This window comes from Mustela erminea, chromosome 1 (assembly GCF_009829155.1).
Source record: "Mustela erminea isolate mMusErm1 chromosome 1, mMusErm1.Pri, whole genome shotgun sequence".
Lineage (NCBI taxonomy): Eukaryota > Metazoa > Chordata > Mammalia > Carnivora > Mustelidae > Mustela > Mustela erminea.
Window position 1 is genome coordinate 219,560,566 of NC_045614.1, and position 22,762 is coordinate 219,583,327.

The window sequence follows — 22,762 nt, forward strand, 5'->3', positions numbered from 1 at the left end:
GGGGCAGGGGTGCTCCTTGCTTCCCACCCAGGCACAGCTTCAGCCTTGCATTGTGGGGTTTCCATGGGGACCACTGACCTTCTCCACAGTGACCAGGTAGGACCCCCACAGAGTCAGAGGAAATGTAAGAAGTGAATAATTCCCACCGAACAAGGGCCGGCAATTCTGTTCCTTCCTGTCACTGAGAATGGGGAGCTCAGGTTCCGCTCAGTCCAGCGCGCCTGCTGAAGGATGCTTAGTGCCTCCCGGAGACGCGGCCGCGGAGGAGTGGGCGCTGGTGCCGGGCGGTGCTGGGTGCGGGGCTTCCGCCTTTCAAGCTCGGAGCTGCCGTGGTACCGGGATGAGGATCTGCCCCTTGTTCTCATCTAACACCGACGTGGCTGGGCCTCACGGCCGTGCTGGGGGTGAGCACACCGGGAGAGCCACTAGCTGTCCCTGCAAGCATCCCGAGGCCAGACCCGGAGTTGTTGATAGACACGCCTGCGTGGTTCATGTGGCGCACCACGACGGAAGCTCTTTTCACCTTCTTCACAGAGACCCGGTGCTATGGACCAAATTCTACACACGCACACACCCCAGCCCACACCTCAAGTTCATGTCAAAGCCCTCCCCTGCCCTGTGACTGTATCTGGAGGAGGGGCCGTTAAAGAGAAAATCACGCTTACGTGAGGTCCTGAGGGTTCGGCCTTGCAGGAGGAGCGGGAGACCCCAGTGCCCTCTCGTCCCCCCGCGTGAGGGCACAGTGAGAAGCTGGCGGTCTGCAGACCTGCCGCTGACGCCACGGGCACTCTGGCCGCAAGCCCTTGGCCTCCGGAGTGGCGGGAAGTCCGCGGCTGTCCTTTAAGCTGCTCACCCGTGCTGTTTCGCTGTGGCAGCCCGAGCAGCCTGAGGTCTGACCTGTCGCAGTCCAGGCCCAGCAGATGCAGACGGATGTCCCGGTCACTTGTTGGCCATTGAGCAGGCGGGAGGGGAGGCTGACTTCTCGTCAGCCTGGGCAGGGTGTGTTGCCAGGGCTCCGCGCGGCCGGAGAGGCTTCTTGCTGTCTGGGCCGCATCCTCGCTAACCTGCAGATTCTTAACAGCTTGTTCGTTGTTTTGTTTTAAACCCAACGGGAAGGCCAACGCGTAATTAATAAGAACAACAAAACAAAAGCCGCGTGTCCGACACGGTCTACCTCCCTCCCTCTGTACCCATCATGTCTGTCCACCCGTCCAGACACGCGCACACGCACACAGCAACATAACACTCCCTTTGGATCCTGACAGCAGCCCCAAGGTGGCCACTTCCCCTCTTTTTACTGAGGTCAAATTCACATAACCCAAAAGCAGCCGTTTACAAGTGCACAGCTCGGTGGCGTTGGGGGGCATGGAGCGCATTCACAGTGCTGCACGGCCACCTCGCCGTCTGGTCTCGAAGCGCCATCGGCGCTCCAGGAGACCCGTCCCTGGGAGGCTGTCCCCTGCCTGGCCCCGCCGCCAGCCCCGGACCACCAGTCTCGGTCTGCTGTCTCCAGACTTGGCCTGCTCTGGACATTGCATACCTAATGGAGTCGTGCGGTGTGTGGCCTCGTGTCCGGCTTCTCTCGCTCAGCTTGTGTTTGGGTTGTTTCCACAGTGTGGCGTGGAGCAGGTTCCGTTCCTTTCTCTGATCAGAGGCTGCTCAGCCGTCTGGGTGGACCACATTTTGATTGTCCGTTCCTCTGCTGACGGCCGTGAGGGCTCCTCGACCTTCTGGCCACGGGAACAGCGCTGCTGTGGACATGCACACACAACCTCTTGTTTGAACGCTAGCCCCCGCTTCTTTGGGGTCCGTCCCTAGGAGAGGCGTTGCTGGGTCGCACGGTGGTTCCTCACTGAGGACCCGGCCCCGCAGCTGCACCTCCCTGCCTCCCGCGGGGCTTCTCCTTTGTCCCCATCTGAATAAATGAAGGGCCTGACGCGGGGGGGGGGGCCCGAGGGGTGCGCTCCGGTGACGGAGGCGGGTCTGGGCTCGCCTAGCGGGAGGCCATCGCCGGGCCGACTCGCCACCCGGGCCGGGCCTCCCGCGGCTGGAGCAGTGCCAAGGGGCAGCAACGGGCTCGGAGAGGACGGGCGCGCGCCGGGCTTTTCAGGAGCTGCGGGCCGGACAGCGGCACAGCACTGGCGCTTGGGAGGCTGGGGGGCCTCTGGCAGTCGCGGTTTTGTTGGAGGGTTTGAGAGCCGGCCTGGAGCTTTCAGCCTGTGCCGCGCCCCCAGCGGCCAGAGCCACGCCAGCCTCCGCACCCGCCGGGCTGCGCCCACTTCTGTTCTCCGGGCTGCTCTCTGACACGCGCCCTGGCAGGACTGTCTTCTCACTTTCTTAGGGGGAGACCCCTGGGCCGTGGGGACCTTCTGTGTGTGGCCTGCCCTGGCCCTGGCCAGGGTTCCAGCAGCCTTCGCTGTCTCCCCCTTCAGCGCCGCCCTCGGGCTCCTCGGCACAAACCTCTCAGGGTGAAGATTTCCGCCATTGGAGGGGCTCACTTTTAGAATATTGTTATTGACTTTGCTTTTACTTACAGTAAATTGCCGAAGGCACTCCAATTACACGGTGAGAATCATTAGCAGAATTCTTGTTACTTAGCATCAGACTGTGGGATGTGATCGTGGTTTCTTAGGGGCTGCAAAGCAGATGCATTTGAAGGGAGATTTATTCAAATTCCCAGTATATTATTATCACACTCCTGTGTGATCGTTTTCTGGCAATTCAACTAGATTTAGTGTATCTCTATGACTTTTTTTGGTAAGTTGTGGAGATTTAAATTTGTTTAGCAAAAGAAACATTGAAGACTCCTCAGAACACTGTTTGATGTGTACATTGCATGAGAAGTTGATGGTTCTGCCTCCTGGAGACTGTCCTTCCACTATCCAGCAGAGGAACCAAGAGCCAGCAGAGGCCTGGGGAGAACCAGGTACGCACCCGTGCACCCGTGCACCCGTCATGTCCTGCCCGTGCCCTTGTTGCCTCCCCTCTGTGGGGTCCCAGCAGCTCCTCTGACTGGCCAGAGCACCCGTGTGACGACAGCTCTGTTCCAGAAATTCAGAGTGGGCGTTAGCAGTAGCAGCATTCCTGGCTTGGGAGATGTGAGCTGTGGGCCCAGCCTCCGCCTCTGCCTCCTCATTGTCCCCCACACTCTCTGGGCACCAGCTACAGCCTGCGGAGCTGCCGGGCCCACCAGGTGTGGGGACCACAGGTGCCACTGCCACCTTTTCCCCTTGTGCTCCCACGGTCATTCTGGGATTTGAACCTAGTGGAAGAGTGTTTAAACTGCTCAGTGGGTTGTAGAATCTACTCCTCAGTCTGGGAGGCGCCCTCTCAGAGCCGGAACCGAAGTTCTGGTGCCTGCGCAGGCCGCGGTCAGAGGGTGTGGGTATGTGTGGGCTCTGACCGGCCTGCCCAGGGCCCCCAGTCCCTGTGAGAAGGGCTGGTGGCAGGTCTTGCCGTGGGAGCCTCTGCGTGGACTTGCCACCTACTCAGGCAGCTGGTGCATTCTCATCATGTGATGGTTTAGTGACTTCTTGAAAGACCAGGGACGCTGGCGCCCAGTGGAGGGCAGGCTGCCTGGCCCCCTTCCCCGTCCCAGGCTCTCCCTTGGCTCCCAGAGCCCTGCAGTGTTCTATAGTTCGTCTGGACTTTATTCCTCTGAAGCTGTTCCAAATTCTATTGTGACTCCTTTTCTTGGAGACTGTTGTCCTGTCATTCCTTAATATCTCGTTCTGTGAGTTTTGATCTTCCTCCCTGTCTCTGAAAGCGACTGATGAAACTCGCTCACGTTTCTCTCGTACATATTTCTGAGCAAGGCCTCCTTGCCTGCCGTGTTTTTGTGTTTTCTTTATGTGGCAGGACAGTTTCCTGCTTCTGTGTTTCTTTCTCTCTGTTTGCTACCCCTTGAAGAAGTCACTTCTGTCCTGCCTGTGCTCCGGCGTGCGCGCACATCTTCTGCGACGCCCCCACGTCCCTCAGCTGGATCCTTTCTGGGGTCCTCGGACTTCGAGCCAGTTACGCTTTAGTCGGGCTGGGCCTCACGTCTCTGTGGGAACCAGCATCCCTTTGTGTATTGAGAGGAAGCTCTGTGGCCTCTGGTTCCTACGTGGCACCCTGCCTGGCTGGGGCCAGCCTTCTCTGCCAGCCAGCCGTGTGCCACGTCCGCGCTCCCGCCCCACTTCCTCTCTGCAGGGGCTTCAGGGGGGCCTCAGGACTCCCGCCGTCCACACTGTCCTGTGGGAGCCGCAGAGGGGCCTCTGTGTTTGCGGCCATGCGTGGTTTGTTCTCACGATTTCTTTGCTCTACTTGTTGGAAATTTGGGAGAAGGAAAGAGAAACAGGTGCGCTCGGGCCAGCAGCCGGCCTTTCTGAGCCCTCCCGTTGGCTTGAAGTGTTTGTTCTTCCTTCTGACTCAGCCCGGGAAGCCTGTCCACTGTCACGGACAGAAGTGCACCTTCCCCAGAGCGCGGCCCCTCTCGTTGCCTTGGGCCAGGCTTCGGGTTCTGTACCATGAAGTTCTTCCCATGTTCTTGTCCAATAGATGGTGTATCTTGAAGCAGAGGCAATGGGCTGATACCCCACACAGGGTTCCACAGACGATGTGGTTGGTGTATTTACTCAACTTCTCTTTGAAGCACACGGTGGGCGTCCAGTAAGGACATGGAGATTTCGGTTAACGTTAAGCTTCATTAGCAGTGTGGTGTAGACGGTGGCTGGAAGCCGGTGGCAGTTTGAGCCCTTGGAGAGCAGCATGTTGTCCGGAAGGAAGGGGGCATGCGGAGGGAAGAGTGTGGCCATCAGCCCCGCCCCAGTCGTGAATGCAGCGTCTCGGAGCGAGCAGCGAGGAGAGGGAGAGACCCTCAGACGAGTTACGTGAACGTGTGTCATCGGTCCGTGAGGCTCAAGCCCCGCAGAGTGTGGGTGGGGAGTGGGAGGGGCAACGTGCCGCAGGACTGGGACTGGGGTAGGAACAAAGGGATCCAGAGTGGGCTCAGGCTAGAAGATACTGGAAAGATTTCAAAGGTCAGTCAGGAGAGGCGTGAGGTGGCATGCTGCTGGCTGAGGTTGAGGGGCTTTGTGGATGGCCCAGTGTCACAAGTGATATGGGGTAGTGCAGCGTGGGGTGAACCTAGGTCCCCCTTCAATTCTTGGGTCATGTGATTATATGAAATATTTTAGATGACAGTTCAGTTAAGTTCACTATATTGATTTCCTCTGATGAAATATTTTTGGGTTTGGTTTCATATTTGAGGAAAAAATAGAACAGTCATTCAATGTGAGAGAGAGGTCATTATGTTTAATACATCGAATGGGCATAACGACCCAATAGAGACTGGGCTGCTCTGCCCCAGAATTTCCTTCCCTCCCATTCATTTAGCTTCCTGCTTGGCTTGAACTCCTTAGGCTAGGGAGGAGACTTTCCTCTTAACATTACCCTTAGCTTCCAAATATTAGCTAATCAAGGCAGGTGCAGACCCCAGGGACTGGAGCAGTCAGGCCTTCTACCTGTGCAAAAATGACCTGGTTCTTTATATTTTCTCTGGAAGTGTAACTTTTATGGAGGAGATCCTATTTTCCCTCACATCCCTTTAGGACACCCCAGTGAGTTTCTGCTTCTGACCCAGGAGAGAACACCAGTGGCAGTCACTCACCCCCGAGATGCCTCGTGGACCTGCTGTGGTCTGTCGCAGAGGTGTGCCTCGCTGAGTATCCGGTGCCCCCTCCCTCCGGACCTCTCGTCCGGGAGCAGCTGTGCGAGGGGTGGAGCATGGGGCGGAGGGCTGGTCAACAGGGTTTGGTCACACGCAAGAGCACGGAGCGTTTACCACGGCAGAGTTCAGATCACAGCGCGGCCGCTCTCTGACCACAGTGGACCTAGATTAGAAATCACTCAGAGAAACGTATCTGGAAAATCCTCAAAGACCTGCAGACTTAATGATGCACTTTCAAATAACCCATGGCTCAAGAAGAAGTGAAACAGAAATAGGACTATTTTGAGTGAACGAAAATGAAAGCACAGTACCAGAATAGTTGCAGTGCAGCCAAAGAATCACCTCAAGGAAAACTCACAGCATCGAACATTTATTTGCAAGAAGAAATGTCTCAAACCACTGACTTTCAGTTTTTACCTTAAGGAACCAGAAAAAGAAAATAAGTTGAAGCAAACAGAGTAGGGGAAATAGTGGGAATCAGTGACGTACAGACTCGAAAGAGCAATGGAGGACGTGGGTAAAAGCAAACAGTGGTTCTTTAAGAAAATTAATAAAATTGATAAACCTTTAGCCAGATATAGGAAAAAAAGATGGATCTTTGTTCAGCCTGATGCCGATCAATAGCTTAGATGAAATGTATACACACCTATAGATGTTCAGAAATTGAATTTATATTGGGAACCTTCTTTTCTTATCTAGGAAAAACCTCCAGGCCCAAAGGGCTTTACTACTGAATTTTACCAACTATTTAAAGAAGAAATAATGCCAATTCTCTATAAACTCTCCCAGGAAATGTAAAAGGAGGCAATACTTCCTAACTCAGCTTATAAGGTCAACATGACCCAAATAAAAAAACCAGACAACAACATCAGAAGGAAAGAAAACAGTAGACAAATATCCCTTATGAACATAAATGGAAACTTAGCAAGGTTTTAGAAAATCGAATACAAAATATAGAAAAAATAATTGGGATTTATCCCAGGAATGCAAAGTATCTTGTACATTCTAAAATTACTCAGTGTAATTTACCATGTAAGCAGACTGACCACAACACACAGTGTCCTCTCCATGTGGGCAGTAAAAGCAGCTGACAAAGTCTAACACTTGCTCCAGGTAAAACCTTTCAGGATGCGAAGCCTAGAAGGGAGCTCCTCCCTGGAGCTGGGCTTCTCCTCCAGGAGAAACGCACGGCTGACATCACAGTGATGGTAAAGAACTGAACGTATCCCCCTACAACCTGGAAGAAGCCGGGGAGACATGCTCTCACCTCTTCTGTTCAGTCTTTTCTGGGAAGTTCTGTCAGCCTCATAGGAATTAAAGGCACTGGAACTGCAAAGGGAGAAGCGAAACTGTGTTCTCAGTCCACACGTTTGTGTGTGTGGAGTGTCCTGTGGGATCCGAAAAAGGAAGCTCGAGTAGGTGAGTTTAGTAAGGTTACCGGATACCAGCTAAAAACTCTATTGCATTTCCCTGTACTAGCCACGAATAGTTAGAAATTGAAAAAACATTATTTTCGGTAGCAAAACTGAGAGGCATTATGGAAGACATAAACGAATGGAGAGTAAACCGTGCTCATGGTTCAGAGACTCAGTATGTTCAAGAGGTTAATTCTCCTCAGATTTACCCATGGGTTCAAGGGACTCCCAGTCAGAATTCCAGCAGGGGTTTTGGTAGAAACTTGACAACTGGCGCTGTTTGATTTCATGAGTTACTGTGAGCCGTAGTAAGTGTGGTGCGGTGTAGGTGTTCAGACAGGCCAGTAGGTGAGTGGGTCAGCGTGGACAGTCCAGAAGTAGACGTGCCACATGTGGTCAGTTAATTTTCAACAACAGCGCCAGGCAATTTAGTGGGAAAGGGATCGTTTTGTCAAAAATGGTGCTGGAGGGGCACCTGAGTGGCTCAGTGGGTTGGGCCCCTGCCCTTGGTTCAGGTCGTGATCTCAGGTCCTGGGCTCGAGCCCCACGTCGGGCTCTCTGCTCGGCGGAGAGCCCGCTTCCCCCCTCTCTCTCTGCCTGCCTCTCTGCTTACTTGTGATCTTGTGATTTGACTGTCTGTCAAATAAATAAATAAATAATCTTTAAAGAAAAAAAAATGATACCGGAATAATTGTACATTCAGATGCAAAAAAGAAAAAAAAAAGACCACCTTTGATTCATATTCCCCATTATATATAAAATTAAAGTAAATCAGAAATCTACTTCGAAAACTCAAAATTACCAGACATCCTCAAAATTACCAGACATCAAGAGGAAAGCATGAAATATTCTATGGTAACCTTGTATTAGGCAAAGTTTTCTTAATTATGACATAAGAAGCATTACCCTTAAGATGAGGAAATTTATAAATTGCACTTCTTTAAATTAAATTTTAAAATGTTCAAAATTTTCTGCTCTCCAAAAGACGTTGTTAAGAGAAAGGAAAGAAAAGGTATAGAGCAAGAGAAAACATTTGCAGATCTAAAGTATTCAAAATGTATGAGGAACTCCTAAAATGTACTACTAAGGAGACAGACGACATAATTACAAATGACCTAAAGATTTGAATATCCACTTTACCAAAGAAAATATGTGGGTGGTATGATGAGTCATTACCAAGAGGGGTCTCACCGTGGATTTAATTTGTATTTTCATCGTGAATGTCGATGTGATTTATTAGCAATTTCTCGGTCATGTTTCCCACCACATTCCACAGAAATCGCGGAAGTCCTGTCACTGCGCAGAGTGTCTGGACGAACGCCCTACGGGTTGCGCGCACATCTCATGAGAGGCCGCGGAGCTGGCGTTGCCCATTGCACTTGGTTCCGCTGTGCGGCTGCCGCCATGTGTCCTAAAAGATGCTCCCGCTGAGCTGTCATTTTGTCCTAATGGTGTTTGCTGAGCTGTTACTGTTCGTAAATGCACTCCGCGCACAGCCCCGAGCCTCTCAAAGGCCCATAAATTGGTGAAGAAATGGTGCAGGAACAAGAACATGCCCTCCAAAGAGTGACCTCCTGGCGGATCTCCTGCAGCCGGCACCCGGCCGGCCCCTCGTCGTGTGTTGTGCAGATGCCCGCGGCGCTTACCCTCTTCGGGTTGTTACTTTTGGGTTTGTTTGCACTGTTTGCTTGATGGATTCTCCTACCTGTGAAAGTTGTTTGGGTATCTTTTGTTGGGACTGAATACATCAGAATTTTCCATGACACTTAGCAGATAATCTTTTCCTGTAAGGCCGAAGGGCTTGGGAACAAAGCGCTAGCCTGCGCCCAGCACCCGTGGCTCTCGGCCTTGCCTCTTGGCGAGGTATTGCCAGACTCGTATCTCAGACAGTCTGCTGAGTGCAGACTTACGTGTGCTTTCGGTTTTCGTTTGCAGATCTTTGATGACTGATGAGACCGAGCAGCTTTTCATGTGCTTATTGGTCGTTTGGATCTCTTCTTTGTGAAGTGCTTTTCTCAGTTTTTACCCATTTTTCTATTTATATCTACCTCATTTATAAAGAAGATATAAGGGCTGACCTCAGATGTTTCCACAGAAATTTTCATGCTAGATAAAAGTGTAGCAAAGTAGACAAAATCTCGAGGAAAGAACGAAATTTCTCAATAACACATTTTCACACACGTGAGGACTTCGGGAAAGCGATTCTCACAAGCCCTTGCTGAAAGATGCTCGTGGTGGCAGAGCCAGACTCCAGAGTGTGCCGCGGATCAGAGGGTAAAAGGACCGACGGAGACTGGTAGCGACCCCCAGATGCGCAGGGGGCCAGCAAGTGAGGAGAGCGGCGCTGGAGGGGCGCGAACCTTGACCGGGAGCGCCGTGGGGGGGGCAGGGCACCGTCCGTGCACACCGTGCCCTCTGAGACCAGATAACCAGTCCCTAGGGACTTAGGAACATTGCCAGGCACTGTGAGTAAGAAACTAAAAATAGCTAGATAACAGCTCTCTCCGGGCGGCAGAGCAAGGCGTAAATCTGGTGGCTCTGCGGCGTCTTTGGTGACTCACCAGTTCTGCTTGATGGACAAAGGCCCTGAGGGAGTCTTGGGCACACACAGAGTTCAGTAAACATAAAAAAGAGCTCAGCCTCACTGAAATGCTCCCAGTTACAGTCTTACACAGTTAAACTGACAAGGGACTATTTTTACTTCTCAATTTGTCGAAGATCAAATGTTTGACTCACAGAAACACTGTGTAGAGACAGAGCACCCATGAATTTCACGGGGTGCAGTTTGCAGAGTCCTGTACGGACCTGATTTTGGTTACGTTCTGTTCTCATGCCGAGAGACCCCTGAACATGGTGATTCAAAAAAAATTCCGAGACGTATTGATGTCAAGAATAACCAGGTGTAGAAGAAAGTGTGTGCGTTTTCCTCACGCACAGAGAGTTTCTGGGTGAGCCCACCAAGAAATGTTAACAGGGACTGTGAGCTCAAAAATAGCAGGAGGCTTATTTTTCATTATTTGTTTGCTTTTTACTCTTTATATTTAAATACCTATAGCTTTGAAGAGTTAGGAAGACCACCCAAGACCAAAAAGAGTTTTGATAGTTATTATTGTTAATGGAAAAACGTACCTGTACTGCCAGGCCTGTTCCAAACTCGTGGTATCCGCAAAAGGCTTAGAAGTTTAAGAGCCGGAACTGTGAGTCGAGGTGACCCGCCCCCCACTTTGGAGAGCACAGCTGAGTAGGGAGAGTTCTGGCAACATTGCTGCCCCTCCACGGGAGGGACACAGAATCACAGTCATTAAAATGCTGCAAATAGCAGCGCATCCTAAATTTACCCGTACCTCTAAAGGAATTACACCTCCCGCTTCCCCCGCGACAGCACACAGGACCCAGAGAGGCCAGCAGTCTCCCGGGTGGATTCCCGGAGCTCGGCTCTGGATTTTCCCAGTGAGAATCGTTAGGCGCGCGCCCCTGGCGACCACTTTCCCTCTCTGAGCCTGACCCGCCCTCTGTAAAAATGGTGACGTCACTCCCTGCCTCCCAGGCTAGACAGCAGGTGTAGCGGAGCAAACGCGGAAGTGCTTGAGCAGGTGTTGGTTTCCTGTCCTTTTAAAGACTGCCTGCTTTGGTCATCCAGTCATTTGGTTTTGGGCACCAGGCTCGGCATGTTATTTCTGGAACATTGTTCGTTAGGTATAGTTAGGAAAATGACTGGCTCTTGAAATTTTATCTGACTTTTCTGGAAGTGGTTTCCTGCTGCCTGGATCCCACTGAGGAGCCTCTGAGACCCAGGCCACCCCCCAGCAGGTGGGGGGCTGGCGCCACCGGCCACAGAGCCGGAGCCACGGGGAAGACCTGCTATGCTGGTAATGCGGTGCACGAGCGGGCCTTCTCCGCCGCTCCACTCTGTTGCAGCGGACAGTGACGCTGGGCTGGGCTCGCAGCACACAGAGCACCTCGGTGTCCCCAGGTTTACGTGCGGGGCTTTGTGCACCATCCGACGGTGTACTCGCAGTCAAAAGCCACACAAAACTCGAAGCTTTGACATGTAGCTCAGGTGCGTTCACTGCAAGTAAAGGGTGAAGGTCCCTATGTCGACTGGAGCTGAGTTGGGAAGGGGTGGGGGTTCCCTTGCTGGGGGGCACAGTTAGGGGCATGTGATGTCTCCTCAGGGAGCAGCTCTACTGAATTACTGATGGACACAAACCGAATTCCAAGTGGACAAGGTGCCTGCGAACCCCACATGTGAGAAGGATGCGGATTTGGGGTCGAGCAGGATGTGGGGGCATGCCGTAATGTTGGCCTTCCTGAGTTGTCTGGTAACGTGACGCTTTTCCCTTGCTCTTTGGTAGATGCTGGACAGTGTCCTCGCCCTCGGGGAAGCAGGTGGGCCGGCAGGACAGGCGTCCGCAGGCCGGGAGAAGGAGACATTCCCAGGTACTCTCTCCTCTGCCCCTGCTGGTGACCTGCCTGCCCGGCCCCGTCCTGTTCCAGACGATGACTCACCTGTGACCCCTGCCTCTCCCGGCCTGCTTTGCCCACCTGTGCCCTGCCTGCGCCCGACCTCAGTGCCTGTTGGTTGACCCGCCTCAGCCCAGATCTTGACCCTCCCTCCTCTCACTCGGACGCGGGCCTCGTCCTCACGTCTGGTTGCTCCCTTTGCTTGACCGTTTCTTCTGAGGTTCCTAACCTTGAATTGCACCCTGATTCCCCTTAACCGCACTTGGCCGCGGGCGGACGGAGAGGGCCTCCTGACGGGGACGAGCTCCCCCTGCTCGTGTTCTGGCCTCTCAGCCGCCGCCGGGCTTCTCCGTCTGTCCCCTTCCCCGAACAGGCTGCCTTGTAGGGAGACCGCTTGTCCCTCCGGTCATGCCGTCCACACGCGTGGTGACTATCGCTCCTTGTCTGCAGAGAGCACGTACGCTGTCACCGGCCACACTCCGTTGTCTTCAGGTCGGACACAGAGTGATGGCAGCGAGAGGTCGAAGGGGTTGGGACTGACTGGATGAGGCGGGGGAGCTGAATTGCTGTCCGAGTCAGCAGTCACTCAGCAGTAGGACACGTGCGCCCGTGTGCCGGGCCCCGGTCCGTACGGGGTCAGATCCGCAGCGGACACTCCCCGGGGAGCCATCACAGGTGGACCACACGGCGGACAAGTCCGAAGGTGACGAGCTCTGCGGATGAAGGGGGAGAGAGAGCGGGCGTGAGCGGGTGCGTCGTGAGTGTGCTGGTGCCTACACGTGGGTGCGGTTGAGAGTTCCCCTGTGTGGGCACGCGTGTGCCAGGACGGACAGCAGTGTGCATGTGCGTATGCAGGTGTGCACAGTGGGGGGTCGTGTTTGCACACACAGGTGTGAGAGGTTGGGGTTAGTGTGTGCACGTGCACGTGTGTGATCGAGGGTTTTCACGTGGACATGCGTGCACCCAGTCGGACGCTATTGTATATGCGAGCACAGCTGTGCACAGTTGGGGTTATTGGTGACCAGAAGGGGCACCGGAGTTGGCCTCATTGAGAAGGTGACCCTTCGGCCAAGCTGTGAGGGTGAGTGAAGGAGCGAGGAAACAGCCGGGGGCCGCGTGGCGGTGCCGAGCAGGGGCAGGTGTTAAGATGGCTGGTCTGAGCCACCATAAGAGCCTTTGCTCTGAGTGGGCGGGGACAGACCTGAGTGCAGTTAGGGTCCTGCAGGGTCATTCTGGCTTCTGGGTGGAGGAGAGAGGCTCAGGGGACCCAGGGTGGAAAGCAGGGGCGTGTTCGGAGGGGCTACTGCCCGAGCCCAGGGAGGTGGTGCGCGGAGGCAGTGGGGGATGTGTGGCAGGTAGGGCCAGGGGACCTTCTGGTGTGGAGGGAAGTGACAGGTGATGGGGGTGGGCAGGGGTGACCGCGAGGTGTGAGGCCAGCCCGGAAGGATAGTGAAAGCCGGAAAGGAGCGGTCCTGAGTGCTGGCTCTGCGGCAGGTTCCGGAAGCTCCGTCCACATTTGGGTGACCAGTGAGCACGGAGGGGCCAGGCTAGCCTTGAGCTGGGGGAGGGTGGCTGGAGGTGTGGACCTGGGTAGAGGCCATGCAGGCTGCACTCCACGAGGGAGGGCCAGGAGGGAACAGGGTCAAGGACAGGGTCCGGGCACCCTGCTCACGACTGGCTGAGCTGGACTGCGGGGGAGCCGAGGGACCGAGGGGACAGCCGCGTGCCACCCCTGCCTTCGGCCGCCATCGGGCGGGAGGCCTGGGACTCACGCAGGTCCCGGGCGGCTTGCACGTGGTTGATGGGCAGGGGGACATGTGTCACAGTGGGTGCCGATGGGCAGGGGCGACGAGGAGCGGCAAGGGTCGTTTGGAGAGCACTTTGGGAGAGGGGCCCGGAAGAGCTGTGGCCGGCAGCGGGAGAAGCGGGGGCTTTCTGTGCAGCCGAGCCCCCTCAGAGCTGTGGAGGGCAGGGCGGTGGGCCTCTGGGGCAGAGGGAGGGCAGGCAGCCTCGGGAGGTTGGAAGACGAAGGGCTCCGGGAGAAAAGCCCCGTCCCGTGAACCGCCGGGGTTACTCGCGTCTGACATACAAGAGAAGGTACTGCGCGCGGTTCAACTTCAGCTCCGCGCGGGAGAGTTGGGAGATCGGGCAGCACGGCCAGACCAGGGAAGGGGGCGGCGAGGACGCTGTGCGCCCTGCGTGTGGTCTGGGGTGCGAGCTGGAGCTGTCTGTGTTGTCCTCCAGGGACTTGCGGCTGCTCTGGGAGAGTTGCGGCTGCTCTGCCAAAGTTACGCTTCACAGCGTTGTGGCTTTTGCCAGGGCAGGGCAAGAAAGCCAGGAGGACAGAGGAGCCGCTGAGTGCGAGGAGCCGGTGCTGGTGACCACGCGGGTGGGACGCAGGAAAGGGGAGGCCAGAGTCCAGAGGGAGGAGCCGGGGTGGCGGAAACAGCAGGTGGCATGGCTGACTTTCTTCGAAGCTGGTGGCAGTTGTGAATTAATCTCCACCAAAGTAGAACACAACCAAGAAATTGTTTAAAAATACAACTACTTTTTCCAGTTAGCGAACAGTACTTGTTTCTATGGTAACTGCCAACCCTTTAACTACACGGCAAGTGTTGTGTAGTGACACGGGGTAATTACAGACAACAGGGAAATTGCAGGGTAACTTTTAAGTAAACACAAAGCAACTGCGCGGTTAGGCTCCGCTCCTGAAAGTGAGAACGTGCTTCATCTCCGGCCTCATCTGCTCGTGAGCTCTGCCTCGGACCCCAGCGGCCCGGGTAGGGCCGCCCGTCAGTCACAGCCCGGCCTGGCTCCCAGCATTGAGGGGTGGGTCCTGCTCGTCATCACCTCCCTGTCCCCAGGCCCATTCAACCTGCACCTCGGAGGACCACTGCCCCTGCGGCCAGGCTGGGAAGCAGAGGGGGCCACGCAGAGGGCTCCAGGTCAGAGCTGCTGAGAGTCATTTTCCCACCAGATCGTTACAAAGGTCTTTCTAGACTTTGGGTAGCTGGTCGGCTGGCTATGAGAAGAAAACCTAAGTAGGGGTTTCTCTTGGCGGCGGCGGCGGGGGGGGGGGGGGGGGGATGACCGTGTAAATCAGCGCCCAGATCGTTCTTATGCAGATTGGAACAGGATGGTTACCTGAGAATATATGGCTGCTGTCACCCTGTCCGAATCCCCGAAGAGGCAGAGATTTTAAGATAACAGAAGCACAGAAATTCATGACATGAGATGAAACCAGGTTAACTGCAGTCCAAGGGTCCGGGGTTCTGCTTGGTTATTCAGAGGTAGAAACAGGCAATGCTTACGCACTCAGACGTCCCCGAAGACACGTGGAAAGGCCTGATGCAGAGAAGAGTGAGAATGCAGACGCTTGTCTCAGGGCCCGTGGAGCCCAGGAGTCTCAGAGAAGCAGGGCCAGGCAGCCCCTCCCGCCCTGCAGAGTGTGCAGCAAGGTCAGGGAGGGGAGCGTCCGACCCCCACTGCAAGTGTCTGCTCTGGGCCAGGGCAGTCCGGTGACGCGTCCCAGCCGGCCACCAACTCCAGAGAGCGGCGGGGAGCTACTGCAGAGAACAAGACGCGAGCATGTGCGGCTCCAGGTCCCAGCCCTTCGGCAGCAGAGGCCCACCAGACTGAACAGAGCTAGTGTCCATGACGGGCAAACCAAGCCTGTTAAAAGCGGAACTGTGGGCATCGCCCAGAGCTGTCATGCATCTGAGAACCAGCAGTAAAGGCAGCAAACACAGCAAAACACGATGCACAAGGGAAGAGTCCATGGCACGAAGAGAAGACGACTCCTGAAGGAAGACATTGCTCTTTGGAAAGCAGCCACCAAAGATTTGGGAAAGTCAAAGTAGAATCATTGGGATGGCTCGAATCACAGAACAGACCGAAACAAAGCAAGAATGGGTGATTGGACAGATAAGCCAAGGATTATTCCAGAATGCAGACCTGAAGGAGCCAGAGCTATCCTAGAACACAGATCCTTGGGTACCGAGAGCTATTCTGAACTGCAGATCTAGAGGCCTGAGAGCTATTCTGGAACAAAGATCTGGAGGAGCCTGAGCTGCTGAGGAGTGAATACTTCAAGGACCGAGCAGCGGGGTGGGTGAGTGTGTGGTGAGACCGAAGTGAGTTGGAGAAGCTCCATTTTCTGTCTCCTAGAAGTCTGAGAAGGAGAGACAGAAAGCTGAGGAAGGGTAATGGGAAAAGAACACTTCTCCGAGCCCAGAATGCATCAGATGGTAAATGTTGAGCAGGAGAAGTGAGAAACCACGCCACCAGGAGACATTCGGGTCAAATTCCCAAATCCCGCCAAATAGAGAACTCCCAAAAGTTGTGAGCAGGAGGAGCCAAGGTCTGGTTTTCAACTGGCATTGAGAGTCTCAGCGATCAGTTTGTAGCCTAGAATTAATTCGATCGATATCTTCAACGTACTTAGGAACAATGATCCTCAACCTGGAATTCTAGTGATAACCAGACTAGATTCAAATAGAAAGACAGAGGAAGGGTACTTTCAAGTAGTCAAGGACTCAGAGGTTACCAGACTTACCCCTAAGACTGACAAAGTGAGAAAGAGACAACCGTCTAGAACGATGTTAATCCAGTGTGTCGTGTAGCTACCTCTAAATAATTTTTGATGCATATTGCTATGCAAATTAAATAGTTGAAAATAATCTCGTGTGTATGTAGTTTTATGGTGATAAGTAGGAGAAAAGCACACATTTCCTAAATCCTAAGTCTTTCAGGGAGTGTGCAGGCTCTTCCTGAACCCGTGGTGACATAAATGGACATTGAGGCCAGCGCACGATGTGCTGGCGGCCACCTGTCAAGGCACAGATTGGACACCTGCAAATCTTGTCAAGAAAGAACTCTGGAACAAAGAAAACCTGATTAAGTCACCAAGAGTAGAATAGAAGGGAAAAAATTAGAAACAGAAGTCATAGAAGGTATGTAAGGTAAGACATTATGTAGGGATTAGTTCAAATATATGTTAAATTTCTCTATTAAAGGGCAAAACTCAGATTGTCTTATAGAAGACAATGACAGTGACACAGGAACAGAAAAGCTATTAATGGGAAGGGTACTAAGCAAATGCTAATCACCGGAAAGCAGGCCTGGCAACCTTGTTTTCAATTAGCAATAATCGCACCGCGGATGAACCTCATTGGCTACGGTACTGCCGCTGCGCAAAGCTGCAGCCTGTGTTCAAGAAAAAGACAAAACACACTAGATGGGACAAAGAGACTTCATTTAGTAAGCTCAATCCTCTGAGAAGATACACTGGTGAACTTTTATGTATATAAGTGCATAGCTGTAGAATTTATGAAGGAAAAACTTCCAAGAATAAAATTTATGAAGGAAAGACTTCCCAGAGCTCGGAAACTTGAACCGAGAAGTCGAGAAGACAGAGAAATGCCCAGAGTTCCGAAGGATTGGCGCCGCGCCCTTCACAGACTCGGCTCTCACCGCGCAGGATGCCCTGCCTCCCCGATTCCTTCCCTTCCTGGCTGTCGACACACCGGGCCATTCACAAGTAGACTTAGCGTGAATTGGGTTTTGAAGAAAGTCTTATTTTTCAGCAGGAGAAATCACGAAGTACAATAAAACTGGGGAATACCCCACAAGATGAGAACCAGAAATAACCCAGACTTCATTATGTGCCTGGAGAGTTGGGACGCTTTTAAGTAAGGCATAAACTGTTTTCAAAGCACGGAAGAGGAGACGACAACACGTGTCAAAACGTGAAGGGTGCCGCCGGCCGGTCTCTGGAGAAGGCGTCAGGAAGCCAAACCGTTTCAAAGAAAGCAGGCAGCCTGGAGACGGAATTAGCAAATAGCTGTGACCAAAGCGGAGAAATAAGTGCAAGTGAAGGTAGAGATGACAACGGCCGAACAAGGAAACTTGCTCCTTGGTGCAGTAAATTCTGGAAGAAGACCATGGAACAGTGGAACTAACTGTTAGCACTTCTCAAGGGGGAAAAAGGCAAAACTTCAACCAGAAAGTAGATGTCAGTGCCTTTGCGGAAGGTGGTAGAACTCTCAGAGACTGCTGTTTGAAGAAACTCCGTGCAGAGAAACTAGAAAATCTAGATAGTAGGAATGATCTTCTAGAGAAACTGTTAATTAATGAAAGGGCCTCAGTATGATGTGATAAGTCAGCATATCCTGTCACTATGGAAGTGACCAAAGTGGGGCTCGGGGATCCCACTCCCGTGCCACTAGAGCGGTCCTACACACCCTAATGCATCCTAAAGGAAATTTATTTTATTTATTATTTTTTTTAAAAGATTTTATTTATTTGAGAGAGAGAGAGAGAGAGAGCATGAAAGGGGTGAGGCAGAGGGAGAAGCCGTCCCCCTGCTGAGCAGAGGGCCTGATGTGGGACTTGATCCTGGGACTCCAGGATCATGACCTGAGCCGAAGGCAGTTGCTTAACCAACTGAGCCACCCAGGTGCCCGGAAATTTATTTTTAAGGTCTGTAAATTGTTTTACGGCACAGAAAACATCAGAGTTCCCCTAGCCACTTTATGAGATCAGCAGATTGTGCAGGTGATCTTAAAATCCCGCCGGTAGCTCTGCCTTCTGGGGACAGCTGCGCGTACCGTGAATAAAATGTCAGCGGAGGAAATGGGCTGTGCGCCCGGTGATCCGAGCGCCGCTTGCTTGCCGAGGAGCGCGCTGCGCAGCGACCGCCCCGCCGGCTGCCCCTGCTGCCTTCCCCTGGCTGCACTTGGTTTTCCTTTTTGTTTTAACAAGTTTTCTTCTATTTTTCTGTGTTGCTTATTTAGTCTTGTGGGCCGTCTAATTTCATCTTAGTTTCTTGAAGTGATTTTTATTCCTGAATCTTTCCGTGAATTCTATGACCTAATTTCTGAGTTTTTCTAATTCTGACCAATTTTTCATCTTTTAATCACTTTAAAGATATCAGATTTTTTTTTCTTAGTGTGTCTGTGACGTATGTTTATTGTTAGCAAGGAAGTGATTTTGTTCCTTATTTTCTTTTATCTTTAAAAACACGCGTTGTGGGATTTGACTGCACATGAAGTTCATTTTCCTGACCTTCTGAGAAGGGAGGCATGGTTTATAATAGCATTTCTAACTTCACAGCTCTAGAATGCCCTCTTCTGTTATTTTTATGAAGTGTTAAAAAACATGGGCTTAATAAATGAAGCGAGAGTGTGTCTGGTGGCCGGGCCCGGGGAGCGGGTGGTCGGGGAGTGGCTGGGAGCATGGCATCGGTGTCAGATGCTCGGGTTGCCGGCTTCGTGCCGTGGTTCTCTGGCTGTCCCTGTTCGTAGGAAATACACACTCGAGTGCTCCCAGCCCAGGAAGGTGGCGGCCCGCCGCTCCCGACGGCCTGGCTGGAGGAGGAGGAGGAGGACACGCGGGCCACAGTGGGAGCAGCGGCAGCGACAAGCGATGCATGGAAGTTCCTGGGGTAGTTTCTGAGACTTCTTGAAGTTTCAGATTGATAAAAGGTTGTCAGAGAAGTGCAGTCAGTTCTTCACTGGAGACCGGGACGGCCCTTCTCCGGCCAGCGCTCCCAGACTCTGGCAGCAGGACAGGCCGGGCTGTGCCGGGCAGGGGTCTGCCAGGGAGCTGCGGCCCCGTGCGGCGTCCGGATGCTGGAGCCAGACTTTCTCTTGTCTTGGTTTCCCAGTACTTCCTTCCAGGTGGACTGTCAGTGAGAACAAACGAGCGCCTCAGGACAGAGTGACACACACGGAACCAGAAGAGGACGGGCAGCCTCCTGCAGTCGCGTCCGGGTTTCTGAGCCGCGAGGCCCCGGGTCGGTGTCTGGCGGAAGGTCTGGCTGCGTGTGCAGCTCCTCACAGTGGCCGAGGTCACCCTTCTCCACCGTCACGTGTAAAACCGAATGATTCTGTGCGGTTGTCGCGGACGTCCGGCGCACACACCCGGAGCCAGCTGGTGGAAGCGGCTGCGTGGCTGGGAGGCCGAGGGCAAAGGGCACAGAGAACTGGGCTCCGGCTAAGCCCGGGCCAGCGTGGGCACTGGGCACACAGCTGCTTCCCGTCCGGAGCTCTCTGTGTCCGAGCAGAGCCCGTCCCTGCATGGGCCACCGCTCACGGCCACTAAGAGCGGGACACAGGAGCTAGCCTGGGGACCCCGAACCCAGTGGACCACATCCTGGCAGCGACCTTGGACCAGGTCCCTGGGGAGTGGGGATGCCGTCTCCTTTTGCAGATAGAGGCCCTGGCGACAGAGGAAACGTGCGGCCTGCAACACCTCAGGGACGGTCGCCGCAGCTGGCCACGGAGCAGGGTTATGTGCACGGTTTGTGCTCACGAGGTACTCTGAGTCTGGCCTGGCTCAGCGACACGGGTGCTTCTGGAGATGTGTGCTTGGCGGTGACCTTGGGTCCCCTCGGCGCCAGGCCTCTACCGCACCCACACAGCCAGCGCCTACCTACGCTGCCTGCCGACCTCCCTGGCGGCCCCGCGCCCCCCATGTGGGCGTGCCTCCAGGCCACTGCCCTGGAAGGAGTCCCTTCTTTAAGGCCACGCTGGCCATCTGCCATCTGCCCTCCCCACCGTCTCCCTCTCCGTCTCCCTCTCCGGGCCCTTGGGCCTGACAACTAACTTTCCCTCCGGCCCCACCCCGGTGTCCTCCTGGGAGATGAGGCAGCTGAACGCAGAAGCCGCCGACTAGTGACCAGCGCATTCTTGTCGCCGCGCCCACTGGCCTGAGCCTGGCCCTGGAGGTTCTCCCAGCCCCGCCACAGCACTGCCTTCCTTACCCCTTGTCTCTTTGTCACGCCCGCCCTGCAGGACTCTCCACCCGGATCTAACGGCTGCCGGAGGCCTCTGGTGGACACATGCGTCTGTTGACGTCCAGCCTCGGGTGGTCCCTCAGTGCTGCCCAGGGCCGCTGGCCTGGCCTCACCCGGCTCCTGCATGCCCACAGCACGGGCTGCGGGGGCCTGTCCCTGGGAAGGGGCCAGGGGGCCATGGGAAGGGGTGAGGCCAGTCAGGGTACAGACAGATTCCACTTTCTGCGCCCTCACTGCGTGTGCTTTTCTCCCCTCGGGTCACCGCGGAGACGGTCGCAGCTGGCTTGTCGCTGGTCTGGTCACTCGGTTGACCCCGTCGCTCCAGAACCACGACTCCCTGCGGCAGACTGCCCTTGCCCCGCTCTGCTCGGAGGCTTCGTGCGCGTTGCCTGCTTTTGACGTAGCTTTCTCTGGAAGGATTCTGGGCGCTGTGTGCCACGGAGGGCCCATCCCTGCCTGTGCCCGCCGCTGGCATGGCGGGCGCTCGGCCTGTGCCAGCCGCGCAAGGTCAGAGGATGCCGCGGGGACAGCAGGACGGTGTGCGAGCACCCACGTGAAGCGATCTCCCGTGACCTGTGGGGTGCCGGCCAGCGGGGTCTTAAGGGGAGACCCTGCGGTGAGGCCCAAAGTGAGACCATGAGGGGAGGCCCTGAGGGGAGGCCGTGAAGGGAGGTCCTGAGGGGAGGCCCGAGGGGAGGCCCGAGGAGAGGTGTGAGGGGAGGCCCCGCGGGGAGGTCAGGGAGGTGCCTGGGGGTGCAGGCAGTGAGGTGCTCTCACGTCACCCTTGCCCAAGAAGTTCGGACGCACACGCGAGCTGAGGACAGGAAGCTGTGGAGCTGGGAGCCGCACAGCAGCCACACAGCCCTGCTCCGTGTGCCTGGTTCGGAGCCAGCAACGGGGGGCCTGGCCGGGACGGAGGAGAGAGCGGAGGGAACTGTGCGACGCAGGAGAGGCTCTAGGAGCCCCGAAGGCTTCCTTGCGTAGGACTGAAGCGGTCGCTGGGGGATCGGAGAAGAGTTCTTGGGAGAAAGGGGAGGGGCAGGAGCAGCCAAGAGTACGGGTCATTCCCCTAGAGCGGGGCCTTGAGAGGACGCCGTGGTCAGGCTCCCCGGCCCACTGAGGTGCGGAGCTGGCTCCTTGTCCTCCTGCTGCTTCAGGTGCCCCGCAGCGAGGTGGGGCCCTCTAGTAAGGGCACCCTGGGGGCATCAGAGCAGAAAACGGTGCAGAGGTGACGAAAGCTGGTCTGGTGGCATCTCCGTGGTGGGGCATGGCTGGAAGGACCAGCCCCTTCCAGCGTGCTCCTGGCCCTGTGCGCTGGGGAGCGGTCAGAGAAACTGTCCCCCAGAGCGCGTAACACAAGGCGGCCTTTCTTCCCAGCCCAGCAGCAGTCAGCAAACCCTGGCCTTGCTTGGACCTGGGCACTATCTCCCAGGACTCCTGCTGGGAGAAATAATACAGCCAGTGCCTTCCACACTGTGCTCCGTTCTGTTCTCTTATCTCTTCTTCTTGCTCTAGAATTATCCCGGGAAAATAAGGCTGAAAATTCTTCATTTGTATATAGCACTTTGCAAATTACAGGGTACTTTCTGTAACGCTGAAAGGTGGGTATTTTCTGTCCCTATTTAGAATGAGGAGCTGAATCTGAGAGCAGCTGAGTCATTGGGATTAGCCCAGGCCATGGAGTTGAGGGTTCTCTGCGGAGCAGCAACCCCCGCCCCCCGCCAGGGACCAGGATCACAGGCTGGGGAGTGTCCACACCCCAGGGGAATGTCCTCTTGGGGTCTGAGAGCCCCCCCACCTCTGGAAGCCTCAGTGCTGGTGCAGACGCCACCATACCCAGGTCCGCGTCCTCCTGGAAAGTCTGCTTCGCTCCACTTGCCTCGTAGAAAAGGAGCTGCCCCCGCCCCAGCTCCCACCTCCTACTGCCCCACTGAGGAGCCGGAGGAGGCAGGCCTGCCCACCCATCTGCCTGCGGATCTATCTCCAGACCTCTTACCGGAGAACCTAACAAAAGTCAGGCAGTGACTGGTGGGCAGAATTCCAGGATGGCTCCCCAAATTTTCACTGGTATGCAAACCTTGCTTAACTTCTTCCTTTAAAGGGGGTGGGACATGGGACATTGCCCCCTGGTTGTTACGTTGCCTGGCAAAGGGATTTTGTAGATCTAACTAAGGCTTCTCATCAGTTGACTTTGAGTGAATCAGAAGGAAGCCGGTTTAGGTGGGCCTGACCTAATGACATGAGCCCTTTCAGTCTGGATCTGGAAGTCGGAGCTAGAGGAAGACAGATTGGAAGCATGAGAAGGTTCGAGATGGGGGAGGTTTTCTGTTGTGGTCCTGCACCAGGAAGTGCAGTGGCGTCCGGGAGTCGAGAGCG

At 54.7% G+C, this 22,762-nt stretch overlaps 1 protein-coding gene and 1 pseudogene across 11 annotated transcripts in view; one reads left to right on the forward strand and one right to left on the reverse strand.

The window, feature by feature from the left end:
* Positions 1–22,762, forward strand: part of PCBP3 (poly(rC) binding protein 3) — a 252,640-nt gene that overhangs the window by 106,813 nt on the left and 123,065 nt on the right. The gene's annotated exons all lie outside the window — the stretch shown is intronic.
* On the reverse strand, positions 16,569–16,789 carry LOC116581211 (annotated as a pseudogene).